Source organism: Euleptes europaea, chromosome 2 (assembly GCF_029931775.1).
Source record: "Euleptes europaea isolate rEulEur1 chromosome 2, rEulEur1.hap1, whole genome shotgun sequence".
Lineage (NCBI taxonomy): Eukaryota > Metazoa > Chordata > Lepidosauria > Squamata > Sphaerodactylidae > Euleptes > Euleptes europaea.
Genome location: NC_079313.1, coordinates 141,205,116 through 141,224,010, shown reverse-complemented (window position 1 = coordinate 141,224,010; position 18,895 = coordinate 141,205,116).

Genomic DNA, 18,895 nt, shown 5'->3' with positions numbered 1-18,895 from the left:
GCACCTTGCTGCGGAACCGAGAATCTAGGATCTTGGAAACTTCGAAATGTTCCTCCCCCCCACACCAACACCGGGGGCTCGGGAGCAGGACCGGGGTGCCATTCTGGTGCGGGCACGTATTTCTTTAGCAAACTGACATGAAACACTGGATGGATGCCCCTCAAGGACTTCGGAAGGCTGAGTTCCACTGTGACTTCATTAATGAGCCGTGAGACCGGGAAAGGCCCCACATATGTCTCACTGAGTTTCTTTACACGGGTGTAGGGAGTGGAGGTTTTTTGTGGACAGATATACCTGGTCCCCGACCTTGATGTTCCACCCCAGAGAGCGGTGTTTGTCCGCTTGTGCTTTGTCTTTGTGCTTGGCCCGCTCTAAATTCTTTTGTCACCAGGACCAAGTGTTTTGTACTACGTTCACCCAGTAGGCCACCTCAGTGTCAGCCCCCTCCCCTGAAAGATCCACATTGCCAAAGGGTCTGAAGTCTTTACCATATACCACCTGCAATGGGCTGAACCTGTGGACTGATGGGAGGCATTATTATAGGCATACTCTGCAAAAGGCAAAAGATCCACCCAATCATCCTGGTGGTAATTTACACAGCAACGCAAACAACATTCTAGTACAGAGTTGACACGTTCAGTTTGACCATCGGTCTGGAGATGATAGGCACTGGACAACCCTTGTTCCACCCCCACCAACTCAAGAAAAGCTTTCCAAAACTTTGCTATGAATTGTGGGCCCCGATCCGAAATTACCTTGCGCAGAAAACTGTGATATTTGAAGACGTGATACAAACATTCGAGCGAGTTTTTGAGCCGTGGGAAGTCCCGTGAAAGGAACCAAATGAACCTGTTTGGAAAAAAGGTCTGTGACCACCCATAGTACCGTCTTCCCCCTGCTGGGAGGAAGATCCGTGACAAAGTCCATGGCAATAACTTCCCAAGGAGCCAAAGGTGTTTCCAAAGGTTTCAAAAGTCCGGCTTCCCCACCACCCTTTTGGCTGTAGCGCAAGTGGGGCAAGTGCGAATAAAAGAATCCAAGTCCGTACTCATCCCTGGCTACCAGAACTGTCTATGTAAAAGATGCAGGGTTTTAACAAAACCAAAATGCCCTGCCACCTTGGAACCATGGCCCCGATCCATCACCTCCCGCCGAAGAGAAACAGGAACATACAGTTTATTTTCTTTAAACCGGAACTCCCCCCGCTGCGTCATTTGTCAGGCAGGCTATTTGCGGCTCCCTCTGCCTGGCAGGCTTGAGTCAAGGCAGTTTTGAATGAGTCCGGCAGCCCTTCCAAGGGAGGGGACTCTCGTGCTTGGGAGCGAGTAAGAACGGCCCGGCTAGGCAAAGTGCCCCGCTGCTCGAGATTAAATAGCGAGTCTGTGGGACAATCCACCTTGCTCTGATACCGGGGGAGTCGAGAAAGTGCATCTGCCAACTGATTCTGCTTGCCGGGCACATGCTTTAGCACAAAATGGAACTTAGAGAAGAATTCGGCCCAACGCACCTGCTTTGCCGTGAGTTTGCGCGCTCCTTTTAAAGCCTCTAAATTTTTATGATCCGTCCACACTTCAAACGGGATGTCAACCCCCTATAGGAAATGTCTCCACAGCGTGAGAGCACATTTGACGGCGGCCACCTCTTTTCCCCAAATGGGCCAGTTCAATTCAGACTACGAAAACCTTTTAGAAAAGTACGCACAGGGTTGAAGCTTCCCCGCTTCCCCCACTTGCGGTAATGCTCCCCCCATCGCTATATCGGAAGCATCCACTTGAACAATGAAAGGATTCTCACAGTCAGGGTGCTTGAGTATAGGCTCTGAAGTGAACAGGTTTTTCAGAGTGTCAAAGGCCCGCTGACACTCTGTCGTCCAATTCAACCGGGAGGAAGGCAGAGTGGCCGAACCCCCCTTCCCCCTCGTCTTTAACAAATCCGTTATGGGTAACGCCATCTGCGTAAAATTGTTGAGAAACCCTCTGTAAAAATTAGCAAACCTGAGGAACTGCTGCAGTTGTTTGTGTGTAGCCAGCGGCTCCCACTCCAACACCGCCCTCACTTTCTCAGGATCCCTGGCCAGACCCTTGTGCGAAATAAGGTACCCCAAAAAGGTCTGGGAAAGAGGAATTTGTGATGAGAGCCAGTGTGGTCTAATGGGTGGAGTAGGCTCTGGGAGACCCAGGTTCGATTCCCCTGCCTGCCATGGAAGCCTGCTGGGTGACCTTGGGCCAGCCATGTTCTCTGCCGAACCTACCTCACAGGGTTGTTGTGAGGATAAAAGGGAGGAGTGGCAAATGGTATAAGTCACTTTTGAGTCTCCACTGGGGAGAAGGATAGGGTATAAATTAAAGAAATAAATAAGTGACGGCTGTATGGCTGCCTGACACTCATGGTCAAGAGAAGACAGTATTTCCTCCTGAGCCAAGAACTGCGGGGCCCAGCAGAGCCTCCGCTCATCCTTCCAGGAGCTCCTTTTTTCTCCCCCTCCCCAGAGTTTGGGGACGTGTAAGGCGGGAAGCTGCGGATGAGGCAGTGGTGAACGTGGTCAATTTTCCATTTAACCAGGCCATATTGAACGATAAATAATTCATCCTTCTGCCAAACATTTGATTAAAAGAAGCCAATTCCCTTTGCATTTGTCAAGGGGCAAGAAATCCATTTCATGTTTTTCTTTTAATCTCTCCTTTTCACTGGGTGAATATTTTAGCTTCCGAGCATCCCGGCTTTGTTCGCTCTGCCCTGGTGCTGCTCCTACAAGAGCTGCCTCCACCGCCGCCGGGGCCTTGGCAGAGTGGGGCTGGATTGAGTTGGGCCGAAGGCCCCGGAGGGCAAGGGGCTTTTACTGTCTGCCCCCCCACCCTCCCACGGGTCACGGTGGCCCACGTGGAGGGGTGGCTATGCTTGGCGGAGGGCGGCAGGAGGAGTCCAGGGGACGGACCTCTCCCTCCAGCTTTGTCTTCGTCACACCGTAGACCAGCAGGGTGATGTTTACCCCCAAGAAGCAATGCTGTGTGGGGCTGGCACGAGTGGGGGAAGCAGCAGTGAGCCCGGGTGGGGGCAGGGCAGGCCTCCATGGGGTGGGCCCCCCAGGTGGTCCTCCGTTTGGCCTGCCCTCTGATTCACTACCGGGAAGCATCCAGGGTGAAGGGGAGGTGCCAGCGAGCAAATGGGCTCCTTGCTTCCTGTGGGGTGTGTATGTGTGTGTGTGGGTTTTGCATTCCTTTGGCTTCTCCCTCTTTGTCTGCCACGGTCACCCCCAGGGCCCTTGCCCAGAGCCCACCTAGGCCCGTTGGGTGAACACAAGCGAGTGAATGGTGTGGGAAGGTTGGGAATGCTCAGGGAGGCCAGGCCTGGGGTGGGGGGCCCTTTGGAGAGAAGGCCAGATTCAGGGGGAGGGGGAGGGGGGAGCACCAGAGTCCCAGCAGCTGCCTCTGGACCCTGTCAGGCCCAGCCCAGGCAGAAGCCACCCCAGCCCCGCCCCAGGGAGCGCGGCCTCCGAGGACCGGAGATGCAGAGTGACTCTCTGCCCTGAGCAGAGCCCCAGGAACCCCCCACATCTTTAGGTTTCAGGCGGCGGATGACCAGTCACCTGGGCAGCGGTCTAGCCCTCAGTCTGCCCTTGGTGGTTGTTTAGTGTGTGTTCTGGCACGCCCACCGGCCGCCTCTGCCCTTCCGAGCACAGTTCAAGGGGCTTGGTGGCTGTGCATGCGCTTGCTAAGGTGCGTACCTGTTGGCACAACAAAGGGACATCAAAGGTACGCAGACCTGATCCCTGTTCTGGGGGCGGGGGGAGGCATCTGCTTGCTATCAGGAGTGGCTTGGAGTCTGATGCTCCTCCTGCGCGGGTGTCCTGGGCCAGCTCTGCATGCCGAAGGGACTGCTCAGAGGGCCAGGCGAGGAGGGACAGACCTCACAGTGGCTCCAGCCCTCAGAAGCTGTACAGTGCTTCTTCCCTCCTGCACCACCGTTTCTGCACTTCGCTTTCCCAGGTTCTGAGTTCAGACAGCAAAAGCCCCACATGAGGAGGCCTGGGCTGTGGAGTGGGTTGGGTGGGCTCCCCGGGCCGGTTCGCTGTGGCGTGGAGGCCGGCCTCCTGCCTGGCCCTCCTTCCTCCCCAGCCGGCCCTGAGCACAGCCGTCATCCTCCTGCCCGTCTGAGCCGTGGCTATGACAAACCCCCCTCCTTCCCTGAAAGTTGCTCACAGGCTCGGTTGGAAGGGGCAGGTGCCAGGAGAGGCCTGCCCTCCGCCCCCTCCTGTCCTGGCGCACGTCGCGAAAGGCCGACGAACACTTTGTGTCTGTGTCGCTGAAGCATGAAAATTCCCTATTTGGAGAGGAATTACTGCGGAGCGAGACCGTTCTGGCTGCAAAAGCACTTTCCCCCGAGGGAGATACTGAGATTTTCTTGGCAATTAAAATTTCCTTGGAACTTGGACCAAAGAAGATTTGAAGAAGAAATATTTTGAGTTTGAAATACTTTCCCCAAACAGCAGTTGAGTGCGAGTTTTAACAAACACCTTTTCCTGCCAATGTGATTGGAAAGTAAAAACCTGACTCCAGAGGAGACCCGGCCGCCCCATCAAGCATCAGGGCAGAGACTCTTGGGGCTCTGCGGGCAGGAAGGGCTGGGGAGAAGAGGGCTCTTTCATCTGGCCTCGGTGGATTCCAGCCCAGCCGCTAAGAAAAGCTGTGGAGAAGGGGACTCCTGCCAGGAGACAGAAAAGAGGAAGCCAGAGATTTACTTCAAGGATGGGGGAGATTGCAGAGCCGGGTTTCGGTCCCTTTGTGATGAAAGCTGGAGGATGGAGGCGATTAGTGTGGGCGAGGGGTGGGGGGCTTTGTTCTTCTCCCTGCCCTGGCCTGTGGAGAAAGGAGGGGGCGACGCTTGGCTCCCGGTGGTGGCCGTGTGGGCACAAAGGGCCGTGCATGGGGCCAGGTGAGAGGCTGGCCCAGGAGCCTCCTTGGGATCAGGCTACGGTTGCCAACTCCAGGTTACAAAAGTCCCAGAGATTTGGGGATGGAGCCGGGGGAGAGAAGAGTTTGGGGAGGGACCTCACAGGGTATGAAGCCATAGAGTCCACCCTCCAAAGCAGCCATTTTCTCCGGGGGGGGGAACTGATCTGTAGAGTCTGGAGCTGGGAGCTCTCCAGGCCCCACCCTGGAGGCTGGTAACCCTAGACAGGGCCCTGGGCTGCGTTTGGGGATGAATGTGGCTGTGCAAAACTCCTGCCGTGTGTCTTGCGTGTGCTACCTTGAGCCCCAGCGAATGGCGGGTTAGAAATGTTTTAATAAATAAAATTAATATTGGGCCTTCCTGTGGGGGAGCAAAATGAAATGCTGGTTTTAAATTCTCTAAGGCCCCTAACTTGTTTCTTTAATTTTATGTTATTTATTTATAGCCCCCCTTTCTCACTGAGGCTCAAGGCAGATCACTTGGTGTAAATGAGCGTAATCAACTAGTTTGCCTCCTCCAATGAACAATCCAATATGACTGGGAGAGCAAGAATTAAAAACACCGCAAGAAGGTATCGGGCGCGAGAGGTACCGTGAACAATGCAGAGAGTGAATTGCAGAATTTGAACACAATGCAGTAGCAGCAGGACGGGATGTGCAATAAACAGATAACGCGTAGTGTACCTCGTGGCTTCGACTGCAGCCCCCAAGCGCCTTTCAGCGCTGCCCCCTTTTCTAACCCCCCCTCTTTTTCACAGTTTGCAGAATGAGAGAGGCGTGGGAGTCCTCCTGAGCTCCTCAGGCAGGCAGTTCCCCAGGGTGGGGGCCACACCAGAGGAGGATGGGCGGCCTGCTGATGGGGGGTGGTGAGGGTGGGTTGGGGGGAAGATGGGATCCAGGATGGGATTGTGCCATTTAAAACCATCTCTGGGAAACTGGGAGGCCCCACAGTCTGTGCCCCCCTTGCCATCCCAGGAATCTGCCTCTTTGGCATGGGGGAGGGATGAAGAGCCCCCTGCCTGCCCCGCGCTGGCCTTGGCCCACCCTTCAGGGCTCTTTGTTATCTGTTTTAAAAAGTCCTGGTGGTGTCCTGTGGGGGCAGGACCCCGTGCCAGTCCCTTTTTGGCCAGGGGGAGGAGGCAGTGCTCAGCTGGTGGGAACAGTAGCCCATCCCCACCCCCCACTGTTATGGGACTTGCTTCCTGTCAGCCCACGAGCCAGATCTGGTCCAAAATGGCCTCTGTCTCTTGCCCCCCCCCATGCCCTTTGACCAGGCAGCAGGCTGAAACCGTGGGGCTTCTGTTTTGCCCACCCCCTTCTGCTTAGCTGGTCCTTGAGGGCTGGAATTGATGCACCAGAAGGGTGTGTGTGAAGCTGATCCCCTCGCCCCCCCCGACCACGACCCACCCCCCGCTCCTCTTGACTTGGAGGGGAACTTCGGTGTCCGTGGCTCCGGCTTTTCTGACAGACAGGAGATAAATTCCGTGAAATAATTTTAATTAGTTAATTAATTTGAATAAAATCAATTAAGTTACTCATCTGCTCTAGAGCCTTTTCAGCCTAGTTCCAGGCCGGCCCACAGGGTGGAGACGGCACTGGGGGCTTGAGGTGATGCCTTCCGTCTGAATGTGGACCAAGCGCCTGCCTCTCGGGGGCTCCGACTGGATGACTGGAGAGCCAGCGTGATGTAGTGGTTAAGATCAGTGGTTTGGAGCAGTGGATTCTGATCTGGAGAACCGGGTTTGATTCCCCTCTCCTCCCCATGAGCGGCAGGCGCTAATCTGGTGAACCAGGTTGGTTTCCCCCCCCCACTCCTCCACATGAAGCCAGCTGGGTGACCTTAAGCTAGTCACAGTTCTCTTAAAGCTCTCTCAGCCCCACCTACCTCACAGGGTGTCTGTTGTGGGGAGGGGGAGGGAAGGTGATTGTAAGCCTGTTTGATTCTTCCTTAAGTAGTGGAGAAAGTTGGCATATAAAAACCATTCTTCTCCTCCTCCTCCTCTTCCTCAGCAGAAGAAGGCAGAAGTGAGTATCAGGGTATTTGCTCTGGATTGAATCATTCCTTACAGACCATTCTCAAAGGGTTGTCATCTATGTGGGGTTTGTCCTGTGGGGTTCCCCAGCGTGCAGTCCTTTCCCCCATGCTAGTCAAGCTCTGGATAAAGGTTTTTGGAGAAACCCTTCCTAGTTTTGAAATTGTCACCAGTAAGCCGAGGGCCCCCATGTGTTTATCCAAATCTCCTGGTGGTGCGGCAGAGGTCCTGAGCCGCTGCCTCTGACTGCTGGGGTTCAATGGCTAAGAATGAACCAACTGAAACTGAGTCCTGACAGCTAATGCTGGCTGGGGAAACTGCGGTCTTGCCGGACACTGTGCTTCCATCTCTCGATGGAGCGCACCGGGTCCTTCCTGAGTTGGTTATGAACCTAGGAGTTATTCTGGACCCAGCGTTACTCTTAGAGAAGCAAGCTAAAGCGGTGGCAAAAAACACTTTCTTCCATCTTCCTTGAGCCTAGAAGGCGGTTCCCTGCCTTGACTTAGCTGATCTTGCAATGTGGATCCGTGTGATGCTTGCCTTGAGGCTAGACTATTGTTCTGCGCTGTAGATGGGTCTGCCCTTGAAGTCCACTCAGAAAGTGCGGTTGGTACAGACGACCTCAGCTCAGTTACTCTTGGGAGCTGGGCAGAGGGAGCGCGCAACACCCGTTTTGCAGTCATTGTGCTGGTTACTTCTCACACGCTGGGCTCAGTTGACTGTACTGGATTAGCACCTAGGAAGCCTTTTGGAGCCTTGAACCCACACATTTGCAGGACCACTTTGCCTGCTATGTTCTACCACGACAGCTTTGCTCATCTGAGCAAAGCCTCCTGAAGGTCCCCTCCCCTTCGTAGCTGCCCATCCGTGCGCATCCTCTGTAGCAGAACGGCCTGTCTGAGGAAACCAGGAAGGCTCCCCCACACGTCTGTCGTTCTGCAGAAGATGCAAAATGGAATTACTGTAGTCGGGGATGTGGTAGAAGGCAGCAGTCCAGGAGGAGGCTTGGAAATGGAACAGGGTTGTCATCTGCTGCGACAATGATTTTCGGTATCGCATCGGCTTTACTGCGTCGTCCTCTGCTTTTGTAACCCACGTTTCGCACCGGTTGTCGTCTGCCCCGCCACTGCCCCTTGGCTGTTTGCCCGGTTTTCTAATTTGCTGATCTGAGTCCTGTTGCATTGTTCGCTGGTTGTGTTGATTGTTTGCGCTGTTTTAATTGTGCTGTCTCCTCCTCCTCTTCCTCAGCAGAAGAAGGCAGAAGTGAGTGTCAGGGTACTGGCATTCCTTAATCCGCCTTGCATCTTTCTGGAGAAAGATGGGCTACAAATAAAGAACATAAAATAAAATGAATTCCCGGCCAGTTAAAGAGACCGACTCCCAGCCCTTTCAGTTGCTTGGGGGCAGCAAAAGATAACACGGCCGTCCCCCCCGTCCCCCCCGCCTTGGTCGGTGCCTTGGTCGCACTCCAGTCTCCTGCACAGCAGATCCCAGGAAATGAATTCCGGCTCCTCCGCTGTCCTCCTCCCACAGGACGGGGAGAGTTAAGTGGGGAGAATTAAGTGGAATTGAATCTTGTTTAAGGAGAGGAGGCCCAGTTACATGGCACTGTAATTTACTGCACTGTTGACAATCTGAAAGAGGAATTTGCTGGAGGAATAAGCACAGGCTTTTTGGCCTATCGCAGGAAGATCGGGCTGTGGCCGCCCCCACCCCCCCCCCCCGCTGTGCTGCCTGGCTGAGATGAGGCACCAGGCAGGTGGTTCTCACCGCGGCATTAAGAGGGACGGAGTGCTCTGATCCCACACTAATGCGCTAGTCCAGAACACGGCCCAGGCAAAGCCACGCTTCCCTGGGAGCTTTCGAGATGCGACGGCTGGCTTGGCCTCGGCGGTGGGGGCCGGGAAGCGGGATGCGCTCCCCCTTGCACACAGCTGCAGCACAAAGGAAGGCATCCTGCCTGGATTTCATGGCTGGGGGGAGGGGGAGGGATGGCTACTGTGGGTGATGCTCGCCCCTCTCCTCTGGCGCCCATGGGGCGGCTTCCCCCTTAAGGCTCACCTGGGGCCTGCCGGACTTTCCTCTAGACGAGTAAAGGCCAAGGCCTTCCCTTTAACCCAGGCCAGCATGGTGTAGTGGTTAAGAGCGGTGGTTTGGAGCGGTGGACTCTGATGTGGAGAACCGGGTTCGATTCCTCACTCCTCCATGTGAGTGGCGGAGGCTAATCTGGTGAACTGGATTTGTTCCCCCACTCCTACACAGGAAGCCGGCTGGGTGACCTTGGGCTAGTCACAGTTCTATTAAGAGCTCTCTCAGCCCCACCTACCTCACAGGGTGTCTGTTGTGGGGGGAAGAGAAGGTGATTGTAAGCTGGTTTGAATCTCCCTTAGGTGGTAGAGAAAGTCAGCATATAAAAACCAACTTCTCCTTCCTCTTCTTCTGCTTGTAGCAGAGGAGGGCTGCTTCTGACCCAGGGATCACCTACATCGCCTTGAGCTGCTCAGTGGGCATTTTGGCTGCCATTGAGCCCTGGCTTGTTTTGATGGGGTGGGCTTATTTTTGCTAGTTTGTCTAATGGCTTTGATTTTATTGGCTGCATTTTAGCAATTTTGTTGTATTGCCTTTGTTGTCAGCTGCCTCGAGTAGGTCTCTGGAGATGGTGGCAAGTTCTCTGCTGGCCCTCAGCCTGTTCTGAGGAGCCGTGAGTGGGCGAGGGAACCTTTCCTCAGCCTGTGTGCCACTGGTGGCCAGTTTGCTCCGTTCAGCCTGGGGGGCAGTGGAGTGACCATAGGCCTTTGGCTGCTGTGGCAGGTGCCTCTGTTGACCACCTCCTGCCCCCCGATAGCGCTCGTTCCCACGTGGACGGGTTGAAATTAAATCAAAAGAGTTTCCGTCTGGACATTAGGAAGAACTTTCTAACAGTTAGAGCTGTTCCTTGGTGGAACAGGCTTCCTCGGGAGGTGGGGAGCTCTCCTTCCCTGGAGGTTTTTAAGCAGAGGCTAGATGGCCATCTGTCAGCAATGCCAATTCTATAACCTTAGGCAGATGATGAGAGGGAGGGCATTTGGCCATCTTCTGGGCATGGAGTAGGGGTCACTGGGTGTGTGTGTGTGTGTGGGAGTTAGTTGTGAATTTCCTGCATTGTGCAGGGGGTTGGACTAGATGACCCTGGTGGTCCCTTCCAACTCTATGATTCCATTCTGTGATTCTATGGACCATCACAAATGGGTATCTGTAGGTTTGATCAGTTTTGGCATTGGTCTGTGATATCTTTACTATTTGCCCCTGGCAAGCCACACACCTCTCGGGCCAAGGTGGGCCAGGCCTGGACAAATGACTCTCTGGACCCCTCAGCGGGGAGTCACCAAGACCAACGCTTTCCTTTTCCTCCCAGTCCCACCTCTTCGTATCCCCCTGCCCTCCTACCCCTGCCTTTCTTGTCTTTGTGGTTTTTTGTCTGCCAGTGTTTCCGTCTCTGTCATCACCACCAGGTCCTGGAATCGATTCCTGAGTTCCAGTGGCCCTGAATGCTGTGTCGCTTGATGCCTTTGGGGTCGTGCTGTATCTCTCACGGGCTCATTGGGGAAGTCAACCGCCGTGTTGTCCCTCTGACGGGTCTCCCCATCCCTGCTCAGGGCCTTATGGCTTCTGTTAATGAAATCCTCCCCTTCCTTGATCTCGTGGAGGGTAGACACCCTCTCCTCCAGGCTCTGACCCTTCTCTTCGAAAGAGCCCTGTCAGCTTACACTTTTGATGAACGAAGTCCACCTTGTCCTCAGGAAGGAAAACAAACATGGCGGCACTCCCGGCAGGTGACCGGAAATGAGCCTTGAGCATTCATCGCGACCTTCCAAGGGGATTCCTTCGCTGTGGAATTTCCTCGGTGTGCTGATGTCACCCTGGAACTTACGGGATGGCCCAGAACCCCGTGCACACGCAGGCTCTGGCGGAACAAATGCAAGTTATTGATCCAGTGGGTGAGAAGGCAATAGAAGGAACTTATTGATGAAAGCATTAAGACAAGGAATAAGAATTTCCTTAAATACACCAGAAGCAGCCGGGGGGTGGGGGGGAGGGTTGAGCTGTTGGATGACAAAGGAACGAAAGGATTCCTTAAAGAAAGATGGGGAGATGGCAGAGAAACCGAATGAATTCTTTGCCTCTGTTTTTGCTCAGGAAAACGTGGGGGGTGAACCCCTCCTGCCGGAGCTGCTGTTTTCAGGAAGGGAGTCAGATGGGCTGAGTCCAATGAAGGCGCGGAGAGGTGCCCTCCTAGGGCTAAGGGCCTGGCCTAGATGGTGTAAACTTGGGGGTTCTTGAAGAACTTGTATGTGAAAAGATTGATCTCCTCACCAGAACATGTAGCATCACCCAAATCAGCCTCCATTCCAGAGGATTTGTAAGTAGCAAAGGTAATGCCGATTTTTTAAAAAAGGAATCCAGAGGAGATCCAGGAAATTACGTATCCGTTAGCCTAATGTCTGTGCTGAGCAAATTGGTAGAAATTGTTAATAAAGGTAGAATTATGAAGACTTAAGTTGGCCTCTTGTAGGGAGGCTGTGCTTGCGAGCAATTGTTTCTGCCTGGTTTGGGGGTGAGAAAGTCTGAGGAGACAGCAGAGAAACCGAGTGGATAGTTTGTGTCTCTTTTTGCTGCGGGAAAACGTGGGGTGTGAACGCACACCCTGGGTGTCCTGCCCAGTGAGGCTTCTCTCCCGCCATCCCTTCATTTGCTCTCTCTCACTCTCTCTGTGGGTACTTCCACCTCCACCAGCTCACCAGTTTTCTTTTTAGGGTTTAAGCTTGCTCATGTGCTGCTTGGCATTACCAACTTCACATTGTGTTGCTGTCCCTCTCTGCCCCCCCTCTCTTTTCGCACTCACTTCCAAGGGGACCAAAGTGCTTGCTTGAGCATGCTGTGTTTAATGTCTGTCCCTCCCCTTTCTGCTCTTGGATACATGTGGATTGAACAAGAACTTTAATGTGGGTCACAGAGATCAGACGGGCAGCACTGAAAATGAAAAGAAGTTTACTGTGACGATAAAAAGCATACATGGCATCTGTAAACCCAACAGACTGAGCAAGGATGAAAAGAAATGTGAACAAAACACAGTCCTCTAAACCCTGACTCCTTCCTACCTTGACAGGTGGTAATAAGAGACGGGCACTCTATTTCTTGGAGTGGCAAGCATTTAGAAATCATCCACTTCCTTGGTCTCAGTGTCTAGAGACCATCTTCCCCCATGCTCTTCCAATGACAGCTTCGCTCATCTGACAGGGCCTTCTATGGGTGCCACTTGACATACGGGCAAAATCAGCCCCTGTACCTGCTTTCTCCATTGTGGCTCCCATGTTACGGAAGGGCCTGCCTGAGGAGGCCGGGAAGGCTCCCACTCTCCTGGCTTTCTGCAAACTGTGCAAAACTGAATTATTCCAGAGGGCTTTTCTGCACAGATAATAAGGTTGCTCTGTACAAAATGGCTCACAAAATTTCTTGGATAAATGATTAAGGACTGTGGTCAGTAGTTCTATACATTGCTTACTGTAAGTAGGATTTACGGGGAGTCCAATGCTGCAGCAGTAGTCTTGCTCGTGAGCCAGTGTGGTGTTGTGGTTAAGAGCGGTGATTTGGAGCAGCGGACTCTGATCTGGAGAACCGGGTTTGATTCCCCACTCCTCCCCATGAGCGGCAGAGGCTAATCTGGTGAACTGGACTTGTTTCCCTGCTCCTACACATGAAGCCAGCTGGGTGACCTTGGGCTAGTCACACTCTCTCAGCCCCACCTACCTCACAGGGTGTCTGTTGTGGGGAGGGGAAGGGAAGGTGATTGTAAGCTGGTTTGATTCTTACTTAAGTGGTAAGAGAAAGTCATCATATAAAACCCAGCTCTTCTCCGTCTCCTTCTCCTCCTCCTTCTCCTTCTCCTCCTCCTTCTCCTTCTCCTTCCTCTTCCCCTTCCCCTTCCCCTTCCCCTTCTCCTTCTTCCTCCTCCTCCTCCTCCTCCTCCTCCTCCTCCTCCTCCTCCTCCTCCTCCTAGAAGCGCCTGTTTGGCCACTGTGGACTTGATGGGTCTGGGGCTGATGCAGCAGGGCTTTGGGCTTATGTTCTTATCCTCTTGGCTAATTTTTGTACCGCTTGATGTCTCGTGTTAATACCTAATGCTATGCTTCACTTCTTTTTGGTTGTTTCCAGACTTCTAAAATCCAATGCATTTTTAATTGAATGTCCCATTTTGTTGATTGTACTGATTCACTGTGTGCAGTCCGCCCTGAATCCCTTTGAGAAAGGTGGACTATTAAAAAAGGTGTAAGAGTGGTCAAGAGCTGGATAAAACTCAAAGTGCCTACAGTGGGCTCAGAGTTTGGATTGTCTGCCTTAGCCCACTCCCCAGCAGACCCTGTTTGCCTTCCTGCCTGCAGGAAAATGTCCACTCTTTCCTTTGGCCTCCCGAAGCTCTATAGCTTCTGTGTGGCCCCCACATAGGTGGGATTCTCGCTGCCCATTTCCCTCCTCTGGCCCAGGGCTATCTCCATGCCCACGGTGGTGTCTGGCTCAGGCAACCCTTCCCGACTGGTTCCCTCCCTCCCATCTTCCTGCTAGTTAGCAGAGAGGCCCTCATAACCTTTGTTCCTGGGCAGAGTGCAAACCCAAGGCTGTCTGGGGTCCCTATGCAGAGGCAGGCTATGGCAAAGCACCTCTGAGTGTCTCTTGCCTTGAAGACCCCATGAGAGGCCCACTGTAAGTCAGCTGCAACTTGACAGCACTTTACACAAATGGCACATGGGGCATTCGGTTGGGGGGGGAGGTTTATTTATTTATTCAAACGTTTGTCCCCTGCCCTTGCTTTCAGTTCAATGCAGCTTACAAAAAACAGTTAAAATATTACAAATTAAAACTAAATAGAATAAAAGGCTCCAAATGCACCCCCCCCAAGATGTTCATAGTGTTTTATTGTTATTTTATGTTTCTGATTATGTACTATACATTTCTTTGGTCCTTTGGGACAGGCAGAGTATAAATGTTTTAACAAAAAAATAAAAATAAATAGGTTAGATTAGATTAGAAGTTGGTTAAATAACAGGAACCAGAAAGGAGGTATCGCCAGGGAAGGGAGGGAGCAGCTGGGATTTCTGGGACCGGTGCTGTTGAGTTGGGTCATAAATGGTTTGGGATCCGGGATGGTGGTGGTCTGTGTTCAAGTTTGCAGGTGACACCAAATCACCCAGAATAAGGAAAGCCCACGCAGGCAGTGCAGAGACCCTGGAGAATTTGGATGAGGGGCCAAGAACTTGCCAAAGGAGGTCCACGGGGAGGGCGCACAAAGTGATGCACCCTGGGAGTGAAGGAGCCGGCATTTACATATGCACTGGGGGTGACCGACCAGGAAAGAGATCCCAGAGTCGTGGAGGGATAGCAAGATGGAAAAGTTGATTTTGTGTGTGGCTCCAGTGGGAGAGGCAGCGTTCAGGCTAGGCATTGTTAGGAAAGCAACCAAAAACACAAAGTCCAGTGTCACAGGTCACTCATGAACTGGTGTTTTGCCCCTGATTGGATACTGTTAGGAAATGGGTCGTCCCCCCACCCCCCGTATCTTCCCCACAGCATTGGGTGCTACTGTGAACCTGGGTTTTCCACATCTGTTCTATGGCCTTTCCCAAACCTGCTTTGCAGTGAGGTTTTGGAAATGATCGCAACTGAACCGGGCTGGCCCCCATGCGATCGGGAAAGTCCGGATCTTCCTGGCCCCGCCCCCAACAGTGGCATTTTCCCACCCCCCCACCCCCCAGAGCAGCGATTTCCCCCACCTCCAGAAGGCTGGTTGGTTTTTTAAAATCATAAAGGGTAATTACTTCATTTCCAATGATAGCTGCATTAAATCCCATGTAACCTGCTGTAAACAAGCTATATGTAATTATTTTGTGATGTTTGTTTTAGTTATACTTCTGTTTGTTGTTGAATTTCAAGGTTACAGTCCAAAGAAGGATATTGAAATGGGATACAAGCTGGCAGTCCCTGTCAATGTTGTGGTTCTGTGTTTTGCATACTGTAAGACATGTCTTGCAATTTATTTGAACCTTTATTGTTACTACTATTCTGTAAAATTTTGGAGTAGCTACAAGTTATTAGATAAGTGTCTTGTAACCTCTGGTGTTTTGCACATTTTTTCCTGTCTTTTTCTATCAGAGGTTTCTCTCCCTTCTTTTTTTCCTGGTTTTTTAAAATCAGCAATTAAACCAAGCCCTTATTTATAGTCTCGGGGAGAGTCAAAACGGACTACACATTGTTGCTTAATGTTATAGCCATCTATCTGTCGCGTTCTCTGAATTCCCAGATTTCTTTTTCTTTTTTTTAAGGAAGTCTCTAGTCCCCTCTGTTGTGGAGAGATGCTTTCCCCCGTTACTTATTAGGAAAATGAAAGCTGGGAATTCAGAGAACCTGAGTGATAAATCGTTATAATGTTATCACACTATAACGATATGCCAGTTACCGATTTAAAAAAGACACCCCCCCAAAAGCTGCTGGTGGCGCAGAGGGCACGGCTGCCCCGAAGGATTGGGGGCGGGGGAAATGCCAGGAAGCCAGCCACGTGGCAACCTCATTGCCGCTGCGCCGTATTGGCAGCCTCCGTAGCAGCAGGGAAACCACACAAGCTCGTCCTGGTGTAGAAAACACACCCTGGCACATGGTTTCGTGGCTTAGCCACATGAGGACTACGGCGGACAGTTCTGGCTGCCGTATCTCAAAAAAGATATTGCAGAGCTAGGAGAAGCTCAGGATGGGGGGGACCCCGTGTTGGAGGGGTTGGAGCACCTTTGCTGTGCTAAGAAAAGGCGCTCAGGAGTTTGGGGCTTTTTAGGTTAGAAAAAGGGGGAATGAGGAAGGGCAAAGCTCTTGCGCACTGGGTGGAAATAGTGGGTGGAGAAGACCCTTCCTTCCTTCTCCATAATACTAGAATTCAGGTGCACCACTTGCCTTGTGGAACTGGGTGGCTCAGCATGTGTGAATGCCCACTTCTTGGCTTCAAAGAGAACGGCTCCCTCCGTGGCTGTTAGTCATGCCCGAAATGGAACCTCCATGCCCAGAGGCAGAAGGCCTCCCAGTACCACTGCTGGACAGCAGCCACCGGGAGGGGGGGTGCTGTTCCCTCTGTGCCTCTTTCCAGGCCTTCTGGGGCTACCCGGTAGGTTGCTGAGTGGAAGGGGGTCTTGCGCCAGAGAGAGCCGGGGTCTGATCCAGTGCGGTGCTCCGACGTTGCCGCCTGGTATGCTGTGTGTGTGTGTGTGGGGGGGTTGTCTGTTGTTGGGGTGTGCGAGAGGGGGGTGAGGATGCCGGAGCTCTCTGCAGCCCCAGCCGATTGCCCCTTCCTGGGAGCAGAGCTCCCGCGCGCCCAGCCTGGGTGCCGTTGTAGCGGCTGGCTGGTGTGCTCTGTGGTGCGCCCGACAGCTCCCCCACTGCATTTGTAAAATGAAATAAATATTGACACGGACGGGATGCTATTCAATTTGTCCTGATCACTGGGCTGCGGTGAGTTCTGACAGGGCAGAGTGTAAAACATAAGCTCGGGATGTAATTTCTACTGTCAACATGATGTACAGTACGGCTCCGCCAAACACACGCCGACAAGCTGGGGGGAGGCCTGCCTGCTGAGGGGGCGGCCGGCTCGCTCCGCACGTGCCGCCAGCTGCAGAAAAGGAGGAGGGGGCCGCGTGGCCGTCTTGGGGGGCGCAAGCATCTCTGCCCCTCTGGGAGGAGCAGCGTGCACCTGGGCCGGGCACTGCTCCGGCTCCCTTGTCGGGAGTGGGCTGCCCCTCTTGGTGGGGGGGACCTGGAAGGGAGGGTGCCCCCCTCATCAGCCTGCAAAGGAGATGGCGTTCAGCGCAACAGGCCGCGGGAGGGGGAGGATTCCCAGGCAGGTTTCTGTTCCCACAGCAACCGTTTCACAGGCCCTGTGCGTGGGGGTGGGGGACACGGTGGGGAGGGGACAGAGGGGGGGTGCGTGCGCGTGTTTGTATGTGTATTTCAGGGAACATAAAGCAGGGAAGAAAGCTGTAGGATGTGAATTGGTGGGGCGTAGGGTACGCACGTGTGCATGTGTGTGTGTGTGGGGCGATGCAGGCCAGGCAGCCTCTGCTACTTGGGGGGTCTGCAGAAAACAGCAATCCCCCACCCCGTCTCCCTCTCGTGTGGGGCACAATCCCCTGGGCCGTTCTCCTCAGCAAGCCTGGGGGAAATCAGCAGGCACAGGACCGCGGGTTAGATCAGATTCTGTCCTACATAGCTGGGATCTGGGAGGGCCAGGTTCAAGTCCCCATGCTGCTGTTGAAGCTCACTGGGTGACCGTGGGCCAGCCACACACTCTCGGCCTCACCTACCTCACAGGGCTGTTGGGAGGATAAACTGGGGAAGAGGAAAGGGAAATGCTGTCAGCCACCTTGTGTTCCCAGTGGGGAGAAAAGAGGAGTGTCAACGAAAGGCATAAAAATCAAGTGATTGATCCGGATTGGAGGTGGCCGCTTTGTCCCGGACACTCTCCATGAGCTCAGGACCCCTCAGCTGGGTGCCAGCGAGGATCCTGGGCAAGGCCTGCCGTTCACTGGCATGGAGGTTGAAGCAAGGAGTTGGGAAGAGTTGCGATGCCAGTTCTGCCCCAAAGAAAGGGGCCTCCAGCCCACGCCAGCCAGGTGGCAGTAGGGCTGTGTGGCATAAGAGGGAGAAGTGGAGAGAGCTCAAAGAACTGAGCCAAGCTGCAGAGCGCAAGGAAAGGGCCTGTGAGGGGCGGGGGAGACATCTGAGTGCCATGGTGGAAAACTCCTCTGCCGCTCCAAATCGGAGTCAGGCTACAAGTCTGCCCAGGAAGGGTGGAGTTGGCAGGGGCAGGAGGCTGCATCGCCCAGCGTCTGCCATCTGCGGGCCCTTTCCCTGCTCAGGCCCTGCATGGAGGTGCCCAAGCGCCCCTTGGTGCCTGATCCTGCTCGGCAGCACCTGCTCTCTGAACCACAGAGGTTTTGGGGTTTGTGGGCTGCCCCAGCTGCCGTTGCCGATGGGAAAGGGCGTGTGCCAAGTAGGCTTGGTGACAGGCCCAGAGGAAGGTGGGGTCCCCGGCTGTGGAGTCCTTCTTCCAGGTCAAGGGCCCACTGAACAGTGTGTGTGTGTGGGGGGGGGGTTCTGGTCTCCTGCCATAATTATCGGCTTATGCTGTTGCTCCCAGAGGCTGCGTGAGCAGAGGCTGCAATGGGATTTCTTCATCGCAAAGTCTGACGGAAGCCCCAGAGCCGAGCATGGGTGCGCTCCCCAAGGCACCCCTAGAAAGCTCGCCTGCACAGGCCTGTCTGCTCCGCATTCCTCCGCAGGCCTTCATAGATCTCTGGCACAGGTATTCCACTGGCCAGGGTGCGAAGGGCCTCTTCCTCAAGTCTATGCACCACGGGTCCCTGAACTTCCCAGGGACAGCCGGCCTGGGTGGTACCCGTCCCTCCACGGGGGCCTGCAAGGAAGTGGATTTGGTTCTGGTGAATCTGCCCGAAGGTCGTGGGCTTCCTGCTCCAGAGCCTCGGCAGGCCAGCAGTGCTGGTGGAACCGGGGAGTCCTGCCACAGGGACTGTCGCCGGGACCGTCGGTATGTCTTTCAAGTGCTGCCTGCTGTTTGTCGGTTTTGGTCCGTCTCATGTTTGTTGCTGTTATCTGTGAGTTGCTCAGAGTTCCCCCTTCTACTGTATTTATAGGCCATTGATGCATAAACAACACTGGGAAATGTGTACTTTGGAGGGAAATGTTTGTCTGAAACAGCAAACGGCATGGAAATAGTCCCAGATTTCTGTCTTACAAAAGGGAAGCAAAACCACACTGGGGATATTTGAACGGAACCAGCGAGCGTGCCAGATCGGATCACGTCCTGACTTGTGAGAGCAGAGA